Consider the following 19,227-nt stretch of genomic DNA (forward strand, 5'->3'; position numbering starts at 1 on the left):
TTCCCCCCCCCATTTCCAACTTCTCCCCTCTGTCACTTGCTCTGTCACACCCCTGCCTTCCACACCCCCCACCTGCCACTCCCCCGCCCCTCCTGGTCAAGTGGTCTCAAGAAAATTAATTATAAGCTTCTAGGGCCACAAAGACCCTTGCCTAGGTGGAGGAGAGTGACGGGTGCTTATCATTCATTCATTCAACAAGTATTTGTGAAGAGTCTGTTTCTGCCAGGCACCATTTTAGATTCTGGGAATCTGGAAATGAAAAAGTTAGTCCAAATGCCTTCCCTCGTGGAGTTTGCATCTCGTGAGACAGATTGTATATACTGTGTTAGAGGATCATGAGTGCAACAGGAAAAATAAGGCCGACAAGGGAGAAAAGGATTGTTGTGGGCGGTTGCAATTTAAATGTCATGGAAAGAGTGGCATTTGACTAAAGATCCTAAAAGAGGCATGAGCTAAGACATTATGTAGGCAAAGAGTATTCCAGGCAGAAGGAGCATCGGGGGGAAAGATCCTGAGGTCAGGAAAGCTAGAATGAGGTAAGGGCAGAGTTAAAGAACACAAAGGGTCAGAGAGGTGAGAGGGACTGATCATGTAGGCCCTTGTTGGATGGTTTTCTTAGGAAGATGGGTGACTATTAGATGGTTCCAAGCAAAGAACAGTTATCACTTGGTTTATATTTTAACAGGCCTGGCACAGGCACTCATTTTCATTGATGACTTGCCTATTCACGTTAAGTGCCTAATGAGAATAAGAGGAAAACAACTGGGGTGCACCCTGACTGGTAGGGGAGAGTTCTTAGGGGAAGAGATGCTTGCGGATGGGATTGCAAGGGCAGTAGGATGCACTTTTTATTGAGTCAGATGCTGCATAGCCCAGGAAAGAAACTCCGAATACAAATACATCACTTCTATGAATAGGTACACTCACCCAACTGCAGGATGAGTGTCTGAGCAGACGTGTTGTAAGCAGGAAATAGGATTCTCAAGAGAAGAAAATCCTTAGTTGGAGCACCTGGTTGTCAGAGCTCCGGCCTATCTTGGAAGAACTTCATCATGTAAGAACCCAGATGACTTCCTTGCTGCTAAGTCCCCTGGACAATACTTGATCTTTCTTACTTGGTCTATTTGAAAGATTTCTGACTGTTGACCTCTCCATTCTCTGTCCTTCTCTGTTTTTAAGGGCACCACGCTTCTCTAGTATCCTTCCCATCTCCAGACCCATTCCTTCTCTGTATCCTTCATGGCATCTCTTCTTCCTACATGTTGTTTAGCTTTCCAGGGTGAAACTCAGTCAATTTTCCTCTCACTCCGGATGGACTGATTTCATGGTTTTAACTACTATTAGTATTTGAATAGTCACTCCACTTGAATATCCCACAATCCCTTAAGCCCGGCATTCTCAAAGTTTAAACATCATATTCATTAGCCCTTATCCTCTTCTCTTTATAACTTGTTCACTCCTAGAAGATCCTTCAGAAATTCATTTTACATAATCCAGGAAGCTGGACACAGACATCCATGGAAGGCTTCCTGGATGATGTAAAATGAATACTAGTATTCCAGCCTTCGACAGCTTTCACTTTGTGCTTACCTCTGCCACCATATTGACACACTGATAGCTAACCCTCTTAGTAGATGGGGGTGGGGAATTACCTGGTGGAGCTGGAAAATTCATCTGGGGCTCAGAGGAGACTATTTTTCATTTGCAAAATATAAATATTTTTATGAAATTTAGTCAATAAAGAGATGTATTACTCTACTTAAAAAAGTAGAAAGGTACCTTCCTGGGAGCAAAAATTTTGCTTTTGTTTTCTGATTTTTGTCATGCTAAAGAATTTCCCATTTTTTTCCTTAGCAACTTGGGAAGAATATGGAAAAAGCTGGGAGTTTAGAGTCCTGGGCCTGGGGAAGTGAGAAAAAAAGGAAGAGTAACTCAGTTCTGAAAAATAAGCCATTGCAATATGGCAGCAGGCCAGGGCCAAGACTGGCAATGGTCAAAAGGGGGTTCCTGTAATGAAGATGGCCAAGAGGCTCCAGGTAAAGTGTTGTTTTCCATTCTGTAATGTAATTGCTCTCTAGTATACCTACACTTGTAGTAAAAGCCTTTCATACACAACGACCTTCTGTTAGTGGTCCTTGGGGAAGAATGAGTAAAGGCTCCGTCCATGAATTCCACAAAGGGGGCAAGTGAGTGGACACTGGACAGCAGCAGGCAGGGACTCTAACACAAGAGATGATCGAGGACAGGGGCACCTGGGTGGCTCAGTCAGTCGTTAGGCATCTGCCTTTGGCTCAGGTCACGGTCCCAGGGTCCTGGGATCAAGCCCTGCATCGGGCTCCCTGCTCCGCAGGGAGTCTGCTTCTCCCTCTCCCTTTGCCTGCCTCTCTGCCTACTTGTGCTCTCTCTCTCTCTATCAAATAAATAAATAAAATCTTAAAAAAAGATTTAAAAAAAAGAGAGATGATTGAGGAGAGGTCTTCGGTCTCTTTTGAAAGACAATCACATGGCACACCCAACAATCCTCTGAAATAATTAAGGAAGGCATGCGTGTACATAGAGTAATCTAGGATGGAGCCCACATGATATACTTGGAACATGAAAGGAAATGATGACTCCAGAAGATGTCAGATTTGTGGCGCAACCTCTAGTTCGCCGTCTACACACACTCAGCTGTGAGCTACTGGGGCAGGAACTGTATCTCTATCTCTGTATTTCCAGTCCCTGATATAGTGCTTATGGCAGAATAAGTGATTAAAAATTATGGGTTGTTTGAATAAATGCTTGATTCTTTCCTTCCATTTTGTCACTGAGAGACAGATCAAAAAAGAAATTAAAGGAGTGGCCGTGGTCTACTTACTGTGATTGCCAGGGAGATTGCCTAAGAACCAGCACTGGCCACAACAGTGCTTCCTCTTCTTTTTTTTTTTTTTTAATTAAATTTTATTTTATTATGTTATGTTAGTCACCATACAGTACGTCATTAGTTTTTGATGTAGTGTTCCATGATTCATTGTTTTCATATAACACCCAGTGCTCCATGCAGTATGTGCCCTTCTTAATACCCACAACTGTGCTTCTCAAGCTTTAATGCTCATATGAATCACTTAGGTTAGTTTCTTTCTAAAATGAAGATTCTGATTCAGGTGGTCTATGGCGAGGCCTGAGATTCTGCATTTTTTTATAAGACCCCAGATGATGCCGAATTTCCTGAGCCACAGAATACAGCTTACCTAGCAAGGGATTAGAAGACAGACAGAAGGGATTTATCATCCCGGAGTGCTATTTGGCAGATAGTGATATGGGGAGTAAAGAGTGAAATTATGAAAAACTCAGAGAACTGGTGAGTCACAGTACACAATGCCCTGATCTTTGTGAATATAGTAAGATTTTAGGTTACTATGTTTCGGCTGTTACAGAATATATAGTATCTGTTGATTTGCCTGTCCTTTTAAATGAATAAAGAGGGAAGGAAAATAATGTGAGCTACTTATAGTTAAAAATTAATTAAATGTTAACAAACCTATATAACTTTCTAGGCACTATCCAATAAAGTCTTACAGATATAAAAATCTAAATCTTGATGCCAGAATTTCCACTGGCCATTCTGTATTCCACCTTCCCACACTTCCAGTGTACCTCACACATGCCTTCTCTTTTCCCTTCTCATACCATGGAAGTTGATTCCTCCTAAACTCTGGGGACATCTGGGCAGTGGCACCTCACTCCACAGTGCAAAGGAATTTGTTAAACAGGGAGAATATCCTAGGAGATGTTCTATGCACACAGAACCTTCTTTCTTTATCCAATTGTCTTCTCAATTCTATAGTAACCCAAATTTTGATCCTTTAGACCACATTTGTGTTCAATTATTCATTGTTTAAATGTCTTTCCCCCAAAGCTGTTGCTGCTTCTCAAAATCATTCAATTTAACTTCATGGATTTTAAATGGAAATTCTCTTATTCAATGTATTATTTTCTGTTTTCTTGGTTGTCACTGCAGCATAAACATCAAATTCTATATGGCCTGCCTCTTCGTATTTCCAGACTTACTCAATTATATACCTCACCACACTCCAGAGATCTGGTTTCCAACTTCTCATCCAAAGCACATTATATTTCCTTCTAAGAAATAACACCGGCAATGTGCTGTGGTGAGCGCTGTGAATTGTGTAAGACTGTTGAATCACAGACCTGAACCTCTGAAACAAATAATACATTATATGTTAAAAAAGAAAAAAAAAGAAAAAAGATATTAGGAAGGGAAAAATGAAGGAGGGGAAATCGGAGGGGGAGACAAACCATGAGAGACAATGGACTCTGAGAAACAAACTGAGGGTTCTAGAGGGGAGGGACGTGGGGGGATGGGTTAGCCTGGTGATGGGTATTAAAGAGGGCACATACTGCATGGAGCACTGGGTGTTATATGCAAACAATAAATCATGGAACACTACATCAAAAACTAATGATGTAATGTATGGTGATTAACATAACATAATAAAATAAAATTTTTAAAAAATAATAAAAAAAGAAATAACACCGGCCTAAGAGTATCAAAATACAGTATATGATAAATCATTGCATCTTCTCTGAGCTTACTTTCTATAAAGATGTCAATAGAGAAATAAATAAAAAGATGATTCTACCTAGTTGACTCATTATTTCATGAACTATTGTGAAGCTTCAGGTTAAATACCAAGCCAGATCTTAGAATACAAGACAGGCAAAGGATACTACAAAGTTTGTTAACAAAGTGTCCAGGCCTCACTGTGAATAGCTGGCAACTGAACCTTTGGAAAGGGACCTGGTTCCTTAGGCTTCCTCCTCCTCTTCCAGATTAGGTCTCTCTCTTTTTTTTTTTTTTTAAGATTTTATTTATTTATTTGACAGAGAAAGACACAGTGAAAGAGGGAGCACAAGCTGGAGGAGTGGGAGAGGGAGAAGCAGGCTTCCCGCAGAGCAGGGAGCCCGATGCGGGGCTTGATCCCAGGACCCTGGGATCATGATCTGAGCCGAAGGCAGATGCTTAACGACTGAGCCACCCAGGCGCCCCCCAAGCATAAGTTCTAAGGATCAAAATGTTAAAGAAGTATTTACCTGAAGTATGTGTTTTATCAGTTTCCTGAGGCAAAACAACTGTTATAAATATATTCAATTCCACCCATAGACTGAAAATTGATTGTAATTTTAGAAAATCACCCATGGTTGTAAAACGCTAAAATGTAAATTCCTCCTGAAAAAATGCTATTTATTGTATATTTTGAAGGAGACAATCAGTTTAGAAGGATTACAGGGGCAAAATGCACCAGATATATCCTAAATTCAATAAGCTTTGCCTCCGTGGTTCACTGTATGTTATCTTACATTCCTTCAGAATTCATCCTCATTCAGATGCCTGAATAATGTGAGTTAAAGAGACATCTGTTATTCTGATTTCTCCTTCCTCCTTTCAGCCCAGGAAAATAACACAACCATCTTTCATCCCCTTCAGAAAAAGTCATTTAATAAATTAATGATGATTAATGATGTGTCGTCTTTAGTGACATCAAACTTGAAGTCATTGGCAGTACTTGAAGATGTAATTTGGACCCACTCTGGCAAGGTTTAATGAGTGATGCCTTGCTGGTGTTTGATGACATCTTTTATCCATGATGCTTGGTCTGCCAGGACATACCTTGACCTAAGTACTTCTGCCCTTCGAAAGGAAATGAGCTTATTGTTCAATGTAGAAAATCTCTGAGAAGTCCCATAAAAATATATCTTGCCATTGCAGTAGTGATCAATTGTTTTTAAAAACAATAGTCAAGAAACAAATTAAATGAACCCACTATGTGATATTTCTCTATAAACTGGAGAGATCAAATTTCAAGGCATGGGTGTGTATCTCTCTGGATCAACTTTTTTAACATCTTTAAAAATCTGCCATGAGAAAGTCCTCAATGGAATACATATATCTTTTGGTCTATTAGCTTATTTCAAATTTTCTCCATAATTCAAATGACTACCATTTAGGTATTGAGCTATATGATAACTTCTAATACAGAACTACCTTATTTTTTATAATGCATCTTTCTGAAATAAATATAGATTTACTTAAGTCTAGAATATATTTTTATTAGGGTTCTTTTTTGTGTATATTTTTTATCCATCTTTAATTTTCAAAAAGCCGTTTTGATGGTAAGGCTAACCATTAGAAAAACTCTTATACACATATTTTGTAACATTTCTCTTCAAACCTCAGCTCCCCACTCTTAGACGTGGGGTCTTCTAGTGTGTGAGCTTATGAGGTTTACCCATGAATCCACAGCTCATAAGCATCCTGAGAATTTGGAGCATAGCATATTTTTCAACAAAAAGAAAAGTCTTTAATTTTCATCAGTTCCTAAAATATCAGTCACCTTAAACTTTGTTGATAAAAATTTTTTGGCCAAAGGGTGGACTTCGTTTTTATTTATTCTATACTGACTTTTTCTGACTCCCAGAATTATAATTCTGTCCATTTTTATAATTTTGCTATATTATTTTATTCTTATACAAATTGTGTACTCTAATTTTTTATAATGTATGACAGTCTTTTGAATAAAATGACTGTTTATGACTCTTTACAACTGTAATATTGTTTACTTAAATTGATACATACTCAAGAGAAATACAAAAATATATCCCCAAAGATGAAATGCAAATAACCAATTTTTGGTTATTACCATGGGCAGTACATACGTATTAAAATCATAGCAGCTTAAAATGGTAAGGAGTTTTAGTAGACACTAGTTTCTACCTTCTAGCCAAAGCATGAATACTGTTTGCACCATTCTTTTTTTTTTTTTTAATGTTCCATGATTCATTGCACGATTCTTGACAGATGATCAATTTTCAACCTCGATCAGGACATTTTTAGTGACAAGGAACTCTCTATATTTTAAGTTGATCTAATACACTGTTGATAGTTTTAAGTATTAGGAAGTTATCTCCTTTATAGAATCCATGTTAAGGATTTGAATTTTATGCTAAAAGTGAAATGAGACCATTAAAAGGATTTATATTTTAAGATATGTACTCTGAAGTATAGAGAATGAAAGAGAGCTTTAAAAAGTCAGTCCATGGGGCGCCTGGGTGGCTCAGTTATTAAGCATCTGCCTTCGGCTCAGGTCATGATCCCAGGGTCCTGGGATGGAGCCACATCGGGATCCCCGCTCAGCAGAAAGCCTGCTCCTCCATCTCCCTCTCTCACTCCCCCTGCTTGTGTTCCCTCTCTCACTGTCTCTTTCTCTCTCTGTCAAATAAATAAATAAAATCTTAAAAAATAATAAAAAAGAAATTAAAAAAATTAAAAGTCAGTCAAGAGGCCATTACAGATACACAGGAAAAAAATTTGATGGTGGTCTCAAGAAGTTTGGCATAGAAATAGAAACTTTTGAAGTTTTTTAGGAGGCAGAAAAAATACAATATTTAGTGGCTGGTTAGATTTAGAGGGAAAGAAACAAAACAAATAATCCCCAGGTTTCAGAGTGAGAGTGGGACTTTTCGATGAAGGAAGAACTCAGGAAGATGAGCAGAGTTGAAGACTCTTATTGCGTTTGTAATGACTACAGGATATCTACGAAGCTCAGATAAGAAATCTAGACTTAAACATGTACTTTCAGAATCTTAAGAATAAAAATGTAATTGAAACCATAAAAGTGGATAACATTGCAATTCAATAAAAAGACAAATAACCCAGTTTAAAAATGGGCAAAGATTATGAATAGACATTTCCCCAAAGATGAAATGCAAAGCACCAATAGATACATGAAAAGATGTTCAGTATCATTTGCCATTAGGGCAAGGCAAAAAAAAAAAAAATGACAAAAAGATAGCATTTCACACTTACCAGTGTGGTAATAGTAAAAAGACAGATAATAACAAGAGTTAGCAAGAATGTGGAGAAACTGGAACCCTAATATGCTGCCTCCAAATTCTGTATCCTTTTTGGAAAATGGTTTGGAAATTCCTAAAAAAGTTAAATATAGCAATTCCACTCCTAGATACATACTCAAGAGAAATACAAAAATATGTCCACAAGAAAACTTGCACACAAAGCTTCACAGCAGCATCATTCATAATAGCAAAAAGTAGAAACAACCTAATGTTCCTCAGCTGATAACTAGATAAATAAAATGTGGTACATCAATACAGCAGAATTTCATTCAGCAATAAAAGGACTGTAGTACTGACACGTGCTACAACATAGATGAACTTTGAAAACATTATGCTAAGTAAAAGGAGACAGTCACAAAAGACCACATATCATATGATTCCACTTACATGAATTGTCCAGAATAGGCAAATTTATAGAAACAGAAAGTAAGTTAATAGCTGGGTATGGTGATGAGAAGTGGGGGAAATGAGGAGTGAGCGCTAGTGAGTACAGAGTTTCTTTGGGGAGTGATGAAAAATGTTTTGAAATTGATTGTGTGATGGTTGCACCATGCTGTGAATATACTAAAACCACTGAACTGTACCCCTCAAGGGGATGAATTTATAATATGTAAATTATATATCAACTTTTAAAATTTATTTATTTTTATTTTTATTTCTTTTTATTTAATTCCAGTATATTTAACATGCAGTGTTATATTAGTTTCAGGCATACAATATAATGATTCAACAGTTCTGTACATTACTCAGTGCTCATTGTGATAAGTGTAGTCTTAATCCCCTTCACCTATTTCACCCATCCCCCACCCCCCTCTCCTCTGGTAACCATCAGTTTGTTCTTTCTAGTTAAGAGTCTGTTTTGTCCCTTTTTCCTTTGTTCATTTTTGTTGTTTGTTTTTTAAATTCCACTTATGAGTGAAATTATATAGTATTTGTCCTTCCCTGACTGACTTAATTTCACTTAGCGTTATATTCTCTAGATCCATTCATGTTGTTACAAATAGCAAGATTTCATTCTTTTTTATGGCTGATATATATATATTTATATACATAAAAGAAATATATATATATCACTTCCTCTTTATCCATGCATCAATAGACACTTGGGTTGCTTCCATATCTTGACTATTGTAAATACTACTGCAATAAACAAAGGGTTGCATATATCTTTTTGAATTACTGTTTTCATGTTCTTTGGGTAAATACCTGGTAGTGGAAATACCGGATCATATGGCAATCCAATTTTTAAATTTTTTGAGGAAACTCTATTCTGTTTTCCACAGTGATGGCACCAGTCTGCGTTCCCACCGACAGTGCAAGAGGGGTCCTTTTTCTCCACATGCTCACCAAGATGTTATTTCTTGTCTTTATGATACTAGACATTCTGACAGGTGTGAGGTGATATCTCAGTGTGTTGTTAATTTGCATTTCCCTGATGATCAGTGATGTTGAGCATCTTTTCATTGTATTTTGGCCATCTGTGTGTCTTCTTTGGAGAAATATCTGTTCATGTCTTCTGTCCATTTTTAATTAGATTATTTGGTTTTTTGGTGTTGAGTTGTATAAGTTCTTTATATATTTTGGACACTAATCCTTTATTGGATATGACTCCCAACCACATCTCTGCCTTTCCCACCCTCTCTATGTGGCCTCTTTTCCGCATTTAGCTACGGGGAGTCTGCTCTGCCAGTCTTTGGGATGTTTTCTGGGTTATTTACACTGATGTGGGTTGTATCCATGGGACAAAGTGAGCTTAGGATCCTCTTACTCTGCCATCTTCCCTGGAAGTCTATATATCAATTTTATTAATTTTCTTCAATTTTATTTTAAATGAATGAGATTGCTCATAGAAAATATACAAAGTAAAACAATAGAGAAGCCCTAGGGCATACCACTGAAGAGCAGTGATATTTAAGAAACAGAAGGAAGAGGAGCCCACAATGGAGACTAAGCAGAGTAGATTAAGAAACCAGGGGGAAAAATAGCTGTCAGTAGCGTGCTAAGGCCAGCTCTAGGAAAGCCAATTTTTAAATGCTCAAGAATGGTAGGAGTACGTAAGGCCATGGACGTATTTATACCAAAGACATTGGCAACACTACAAATCAGGGCTTTATTTTTCAGAGAGCTAGTTTACTATCATTCCCCTGGCTATTACTTAAGAGGTGCTAATGTGCCGAGTATCATCTGAATCATTTTACATACACTCACTTAATGGCTCCTCACACCTACCCATAGGTACTATTACTATCTCCATTTTAACTGTAAAGAAACTGAATCCTAAAGATGTTAATGACCTACCCAAGGTCATGCAGCTAATTGGTGTCAGAGCCAAGAGTTGAGCCCAGACAGTCTGGCTCCAGAGACCGGAAAAACAGGGAAAAATGCAGTGTCTTGTATGCCAAGGGATGACAGTGCTTCCAGAAAAGGGTAATCATTGTTAGTGCCAGATGCTGCTAAAAGGTCAAATAATTGAATAAGTACTCATGTGTTCACAGGATTTAGCAAAAAATGAGTCACTGGTGACCTGGCAAGAGTATTTTTAGTGGAAAGAAAAGATGTATACCTCTGTTAAGTGAGAAAGGATGAAAGATTTAAAACTTGTGTTGTCTCTTCAATAACTTTTTCCAGCAACCTCGGGAATTGTCCGCATTCCTTGATTGGAGTGGGGCATAGTAAAGAAAGGCAAAAAGAGCAAGAATCCCCGTAACACTAGAGAAGTCACTATTATTGGCAAAAAAAACCTGAAATGGGCAGAAACAAAACCAGTCTGCAAACTTAGTTTTAATGAGCCATGCACTTATAATGAGAAACCAGCATTAAAGACACAAGTGAACAATTTGAGCACATATTTGAAATCATGATTATCATGTCTATAAAGTGAGACTATTTACCATATGGTTCTGAAAACAGATTTTATTCCCTATCTTTGGTAAACATCTGTATTTATATCAATATATAGGTAGAGATGTTTAATTTACTCATTTTTTTAAAGATTTTATTTATTTATTTGACAGAGAGGGAACACAAGCAGGGGGAGTAGGAGAGGGGAAAGCAGGCTTCCCGCCCAGCAGGGAGCCCCATGAGGGGCTTGATCCCGGGACCCTGGGATCATGACCTGAGCTGAAAGCAGACACTTAATGACTGAGCTACCTAAGGCCCCCGAATTTACTCATTTTTAAAAGAAAAAGTATACTAATCCTTGTTTCTAGTGTGTAGCCAACTCCTTGCATCATATATAGTCTTGTTCCCAAATTAAATTAAAATTTCCATGTGCCAATAACAGCAACCACAAATGAAAAAAAAGGAATGCCTATGGAAATGTATAAAATTAATTATGTCATATATATATATCAACAATGGTGCTGAAACAAAGAAATCTTAAGATCTTAGAACTACAAGAGGCAAAACTTTATTTATTTATTTAAGATTTTATTTATTTGACAGAGAGAGAGACTGCAAGAGAGGGAACACAAGCAGGGGGAGTGGGAGAGGGAGAAGCAGCATTCCCGCCAAGCCGGGAGCCCGACTCGGGGCTCGATCCCAGGACCCTGGGATCATGACCTAAGCCAAAGGCAGACACTTAACGACTGAGCGACCCAGGTGCCCCAAAACTTTAGATATTATTTATGTGGCATATACCAGTCCTTCAGCAACCTTCAAAATTTTCATTTCTTTTGTCTAGTAATACCACTATTGGAAATACCATATCCAAGGAGAAATCATCTGAAATGCCCACCAATGAGAGGTATAGGCAGGAAAACAATCAGAAGGGAGAAGAGTATAGCTGGGGCATTTACATCTGTGAATCCACTTTTTAGATCTCCCAAGTGTTGGCTGGTTTCCTGTGCCCCTTGACCCAAGGCCTTAACTCCAGAGAAGCAGCACATTCCATTCAGCTGCTCCAGTATTCTTTCTCTCCATGTGCATTATTGCTAGCTCCTTCTTATTTCCTTAAATCCTGCCCATATTGTTATAAATTATTCCTCTATAAAAATCATCCAGTGAGAATACAGAGCAACAGGAACCCTCATTTATTGCTGTGGAATGCAACACTGTACAGCCACTTTGAAAGATAGCTTGGCAGTTTCATGCAAAACTAAACACAATCTTACCATACAATCTAGCAATCACCCTTCTAAGTATTTACTCAACTGATGTGAAAATTTATGTCTAGACAAAAACTTGCACGTGAATGTTTATAGCAGCTTTATTTATATTCACAAAAAACTGTAAGCAATCAAGATGTTCTTCAATAGATAAATGGATAAATGCACTATGGTTCATTCTCATAATGGAATGTTATTCAGCAATAAAAAGAAATAAACTATCAAGCCACCACAAAAACATGGAGGAACTTTAAATACACATTGCTAAGTGAGAGAAACCAATCTGGAAAGGCTACATACTATCTGATCTCAATTATATGATTACATAATATTCTGGAAAGGACACATACTATCTGATCTCAATTATATGATTACATAATATTCTGGAAAGGACAAAACTATAGAAAGAGTAAAACAATCAGTGGTTGCCAGGGGTTTGTTGTGGAGAAGGGTTGCATAGGTGAATTACGGAGGATTTTAGGGCAGTGAAACTATTCTGTATGTTACTGTAATGGTGGATATACTATATCATGCATTTGTCAAACCCCATAGAACTTACAGCACAAAGAATAAACCTTAATGTATGCAAATTTTAAAGCATTATTTAGGAGGTCCGGGGATCCCAGGATGGAATGCAGACCATGACCAAAGAATCTAACTATATTACAAATGTATGAAACAGCCTCAGTGTAAGAGGATACGAGAGAAATGTCATAACCCAACTCATTTTGGAAATGAGTTGAATCTTAAGACTATAGGCAAAAGAAACTGCACATAAGCACTACACTGTTTTTAATAAAGTTGTTTTCTACAGGAGTAAAGGTTAACAATTATAATACTCCTATGTACATATCATGTAATTGAACAATTAAAAAAAATGGTTGGTGGATGGTGGGAGCCAGGTTTCTCACTGTTGGAGTACAAGTTTACAGATAGGCAAGGGGAGCCCTCCAGAATAATCCATGTGGTAATGGATCATAGTTGAAGACATCAGTATGAACTCATGTTTAGCTTAATAGAGATGTTGATATATAGGGATATTTATAAATAAGTTAGTATACACACATATATTTCCCTGTTCTGACAGCCGAGAGAGTCAGAAAGTAACAATATCCCAATAACAATGAGCACACCGAGTGCTCAGATTTGGTTTCTAATATTATTCTCCAATAAAAGAACCAGGGCTCCTTGAAGAAATGGCTGATTCTAATACTGGGGCCAGAAATATACAAGATGAGCCTGCAGTACCTTATAGTGTTAGAAAGTAAGGAAATACTTAAAAAATTCTACATTGATGGGGTTATGTCAAAAGAACATAGGAGCCAACTGAAAGAGCACCCAATGATGGAAATATGTGAGCAACAAAATAAAGTAGTATTATATTATAACCAAAGAATAACATATATATCCATTAGTCCATACTGATAAAAAAAATTTATAGGGGTAAAAGGCAAATCCCCCTTGCAAAAGAAGTCTAAATAATATATATAGATACATATCCTTCAAGGAGAGGGAGAATAAATACCTACTCTTTAAATGTGGGCTGTACATAGTGACTTTTTTCCCAATAAATACATATGGAAAGGGAGGGGGAGAGTAACTTTACGGTGGAGGAATCTGACAAATATGACTTCAGCCAGGTGATTGAGGTCAACACAAGCAGTGATAAATCAAGCTAACATACGGTCCCTTAATATGACATAATGAAAATGGCACTTCACCTGTGACCTTCTCAAAACCCATAGCCTAATCATAAAAAAAGTCAGAAAAATTCCATTAGAGTAGCATTCTACAACATACCTGACCAGTATTCTTCAAACTGTCAAGGTCATGAAAAACAAAGAATGTCAAGAAACTATCACGGCCAAGAGGTGCCTAGGGGGATTTGACTACTTAATATAATGTATCCTGGTTGGGATCCTGAAACAGAAAAAGACATTTCACGAACATTAAGGAAATCTGAATAAACTATGGGCTCTAGTTAAGGGCAAAGTATCAATATTGGTTCAGTAATTGCAGCAAATGTACCATACTGGGGTGAGATGTTAATAAAAGAAATTGGGTGGGAAGGTAGGTGAGAACTGTCTGTACTATCATCCAGTTTTTATGTAAATCCAAAACTATTCTAAAAAATAAAGTCTATTTTTCAAAAATCTCCTCAATTACCCAGTTTAATTGTACAGTTTTCTTGGTAGGACACTGACTGATAATCCAAATGTCTAACCAGAAGCAGAATGGTTAAGAAAAAACTGTTTCTCTTGACTAGATGTAGCATTATACACCTGTTAAAAATCTTTTAATGAAAAGTATAAATGGGAAAATATTTAAATTACATTGAGTAAATATTTGAAAAGCAGAATGTATCATTTCATATGTATCATGTTAAACAACTGTGTTTATTTTTTAACTTGAAGAGGAAGAAGACTAGGAGGACAGGCATCAATACATGAAGAATACTTATAAGTAGTAGAAAACTTGTTCTGCTACTCTCTACTTTGTGTTTTCCAAATTTCTATGAGTACATACTACCTTTGTGATGAAAAAAGTAACCTACACTTGAAAACTTTTGATAAAGTTTTGTACTTAATTGTATTTCATGCCTTATCTGTTATTTTAATTTTATAATTTCAAAATTCTGGCATAGTTATAATACTCAAAGTTTTGTTATTTGATGTATGGTATGTCAAAGTCCTAACCTCTGGTACCTCAGAATGTTATTGAATTTCGAGATAGATTATTAAAGAGCTAATTAAGTTAAAATGAGATAATAAAGGTGGACCCTGATCCAATCTGACTGGTGTCCATATAAGAGGAGGCGATTAAGACACAGACAGACAGGGGCGCCTGGGTGGCTCAGCTGGTTAAGTGTCTTCCTTTGGCTCAGGTGGTGATCCTGGGGTCCCGGGATCGAGCCCCGTGTGGAGCCCCGTGTGGAGCCCCGTGTCAGGCCCTCGTCAGCTCCTTGCTCAGTGGGGAGTCTGTTTATCCCTCTCCCTCTGCCCCTCCCCCTGCACATGCTCTCTCACTCAAATAAATAAATAAAATCTTTAAAAAAAAAGCAGACAGGTACAGAGGGAAGACTATGTGCAGACACAGAGAGAAGGCAGACACCTATAAACCAAGGAGAGAGGCCTAGAAAAAAAACAGAAAAAAACCATGTGCTGACATCCTGAGTTTGGCCTCTCACCTCCAGACCTGTGAGAAAATTAATTTCTGTCATTTAAGCCTCCAGTCTGTGGTACTTTGTTATGGCAGCCTCAACTAACAGAATGAAGCACTATTCAGTATGAATCTCATTTCTGTCTGCATCTTTTTCAATCTTACTCTCTATATTGTATGATTTAATATTTTCTAGTACTAATTATTTGTTCCTAAAAACAGTATCACGGTGAAAATAATTCGTCTTAATCTGATATTAGCTCAATTGAAGACGTTGGAAAAATAAGTTTTCATTGAAATTTGTTGATGCTAAAAATAATTGAATGGGTTCCACGAAGATAAATTTATGTGGATAGGGTACAAATTTACACATATTCTCAAATAAAAACAAAATGAAACAAACAAAACAAAAACACATAGAGAAAGAAGTCTGAGACCCGACGTTGGTGGGTGAGCATTAGAATCACTTGGGAAATTTTTTAAATGGCTGATGCCTCGGTCTAGCTCCAAAAGTTCTGGTTTAAAGGCCTGGCATGTAGTCAGGTCCCTGGAATTTTGAAAGCGCCTCCAAGTCTAATGTGCAGCCAGAATTGAAAACTGCTGCTTTGTATTAAGAAAACACTACCTGAGTTTTCATCTGGGTGAGGGCCTAGTAAAGGTTTTTAAAATTCCTCTCTTAGCCATAGAATCAATAAGAAACAAACGGAACAGTGGAAAGCAAAGAATATCCTATCATCAGTAAAACCAGAGCCACAGCCACAACCTCAAAGCCTAAAATTTGAGGACAAAAACATCTTTATTGATCCCATAGACAGGAAAGGAGGTGAACATTAACCAGCTTTGGAGCAGTGATTTGGAGTAAACTAACGTGAGATCCTAAATTGTAAACACCTAAACAGAAGGCATCAGATGCTTGGAGTCTCTCAGGAAGTCACAGGACAAAAGTATCTGCCAGCTAGTCAGCACCCACCGTGGTTTTTGTCACTTTCTGTACAGTGGTCTCTATTGTCTCCTGGACAGTTACATCAATGGGCTCCCTGGAGGTGCTCAAGTTGAACATCATGATTCAGGATCAGGGGGAACAGAGCTGCCAGGAGGATCTCTAAACCACCTTCAACACCTGTGGCCACAGTGGAACCCCCCCCCCCACACACACACACCCAGGAGGGGACCTGCTCATCTTTATAGATGAAATCACAAATTTCCTGGCTGCGATGTGGGTAATATAATGGAAGATTCAGTCCTGGTGAAAAGGTAATCGCAATAAGACTGACTTGTTAGTTGGTGAGATGAGGAAGTGAAGAGGTTTTGAGTGTTGCAAGCTCATAGCTGTGCACCACAGTTCTACTGTACCTTGTAATGAACTATGCTATAAATCTATGCAGAGAAAAACATTGGATCGAAAATGTGTCTGCAACTCAGCCTTTTTCAGGTGAATAGCTCATCAGCTTGCTAAAACCCATACTAGTCATGCACCCAGTGGTTGGATTCCCAAATCTAATCTATGGCTACAGGTGGGGGTATATTTCTCTCTCATTCCTACAGCATTTGCCGATAAAGGCATTAATAACATGTTCCTAAGTAATATACGAAGCCCTCAGTCTTCAGAAGGAGATGACTTATTTCAAGGAGAATCTTTCCAACCTGAAATTACTAGTTGTGCTTTGCCGTAATGAGCTATTGTGTAAGAATAGAGTCTACAGTGAGAAACAAGGTGACATACAGCTCATCGATTGCAAAATTCTTGACACAACTACTTGCTACATGATATTAGAAATCATTTCAGTGAAGTTGTAGGTGCAAGTGATGTAGACTATGTTCTCTATCCAGACAGGGAACGCCAGGGTCAGTGGCTGCATGCTTACCTTGAAGTCTACAAAGAATATAAGGACTTTGAGACAGAAGTTACTGAAAAGGACGGTAGAAATACTCTTTATTCAAGTCACTGGCTTCACATATCTTTAGGAATCATGGGCTGTGATTCAAGCCAAATACTCCACTATTGAGGATGATTTCCCTGAGTAAGCAATTGTTCATTTTAACAAAAACTTCAAAATGAAGCCTGCAGTTACTGTATTAAAAGTGCTTAAGTAAAGAAATTTAATATTCATAGGCAGCTGAGCAATCTTTGTATATCTTTTCTTAAGAAATTCTAAAAAGCCAATATTAATTAAAATTGTTATTTCACTTGGTTACCTTGCTTGATAAATTATGGCTTCTATACAGTCAATTTTTTTAAATAGATTGAACGATGTCAAGAAATATGCTTACTGCTATCAGTATGTGGAGGCATAAAAATGTTGAATCTATAAAAAGCTGTGAAGATGTCAGTTTAATCCTTTCTTTGATAATTTAATCTATGTTATATGTGAATTCTTATAAATTTAACATGATTCTGTGACTTTCATCTGTTTTATCTGTTTGTTGAATGTAAGCAATGAGAGTATTCTAGAATAAATTTTTTAGTTTTACTTTAATTATAGTACACGTTCTAGGTGTTCAGTGTAAACATTGTACTCTTAATGCACTGTAAGTAAGATTCATATTTATTCTTTTTTTTAAGATTTATTTATTTGAGGGAGAGAGAGAGAGCAGGGACTGGGGGAAAAGCAGAGGGAGAAGGGAGAAAATCCTCAAACAGATTCCCCATTGAGCATGGGGCCCGACTTTGACCTCAATCCCAGAACCCTGAGATCATCACCTGAGCCAAAATCAAGAGTCAGCCACTGAACTGACTATGCTATCCAGCCCCGCCTTTCTTTTTTTTTAAGTGAGCTCTTCACCCAACCTGGGGCTTGAGCTCGCGACCCTGAGATCAAGAGTCACATGCTTTCCCTACTGAGCCAGCCGGGCACCCCATGAATCATTTATTCTTGAAATATCAGTCTCTTGCATAGATAATTGAGGATACTTATATAAAAATATGTGTTTGGGAGAATGAAATACATTTACCTTCTATGTTGGTGGTATGTCTTTTTGAATTGAATATTGAAAAACATTTCTTTTAGGGGAGCCTGGGTGGCTCATTTGGTTCTGTGTCAAACTCTTGATTTCAGCTTTTTTTTTTTTTTCAGTTTATTTAAGAAATTTTTATGGCTCAGAACCTTCCCTCCTTGGGCAATGGCAGGAGTTTCGGAAACCGGCCCTTGGGGACAGAGCCAGAGGCACTAGCGTGGAGGAAAGAGTGGCACATTTGGTCCATTGTCCTGTGTGGGAGTATGGTGGGGTCGGGTTGCAGACTCTTCTAAGGACCCAGACATGGCCCCCTTGGGCAAGGTTCACATGCCAAAGCAGAGCATGAGGTCAGCCTGGCTTGGGTGAGGGCTCAGTGCCCCTTGACCTTGCCCTGCGGTTCCTGGACCTTCCGGAAGCTGAGCACCACCAGGCCTACACTGATGGCATAGGTGGTGATGCAAACGATGCAGAAATCATAGAGTACAAAGAATAGGATCCAGGTCAGGTAGACAGAACCGACAAGAGACACCAGGGAACTCAGCACCAGCAGGATAGATGCCCAGCGGGCCCGGAGGCAACCCAACAACAGCTGTAAAGTGTAGAAGATGCAACCAAATATGCTATTGGATTGATTGAGGATGCTGTCCTGACCGAGCACGTGTTCCACCAGTCCGAAGCCCCGGCCCCACCTGGAGGAGAAAATGCTCGAGCAACTGATGGCGGTACCCACGTCGCAGAGCGCGCGGTAATCCCAGTCCTGGGCGCGCGGTGCCTTCACGTGCAGCGCGTAGAGAGACAGCACTAAACCCGCGAGGCACAATGCCAGCCGCACCCATCAGGGGTTCCCCCAGGTAGCACCCATGTCTTCTGGTCCCGCCCGAGGCACCCGCCCACAGGGAACCAGCCACGGAGCAGGGGCAGGGCAGGATGTGGCCATGCCTTCTCCCCATTTTGAGGAGGGGGATTCATTTTATTTTATTTTATTTTATTTTATTTAGATTTTATTTATTATTTATTTGACAGAGAGAGACAAAGCGAGAGAGGGATCACAAGCAGGGGGAGAGGGAGAGGGAGAAGCAGGCTTCCAGCTGAG

The 19,227-nt window shown here is 38.5% G+C and overlaps 2 pseudogenes; one reads left to right on the forward strand and one right to left on the reverse strand.

Moving 5' to 3' along the window:
- Positions 1–16,207: 16,207 nt before the first annotated feature.
- Positions 16,208–17,273, forward strand: LOC114208173 (ethanolamine kinase 1 pseudogene; annotated as a pseudogene).
- Positions 17,274–18,480: 1,207 nt separating this feature from the next.
- On the reverse strand, positions 18,481–18,996 carry LOC114208287 (vitamin K epoxide reductase complex subunit 1 pseudogene; annotated as a pseudogene).
- Positions 18,997–19,227: the final 231 nt, after the last annotated feature.

Source organism: Eumetopias jubatus, unplaced genomic scaffold, assembly GCF_037043125.1.
Source record: "Eumetopias jubatus isolate StellerSeaLion01/CBP00866 unplaced genomic scaffold, mEumJub1_p1.0 scaffold_2, whole genome shotgun sequence".
NCBI lineage: Eukaryota > Metazoa > Chordata > Mammalia > Carnivora > Otariidae > Eumetopias > Eumetopias jubatus.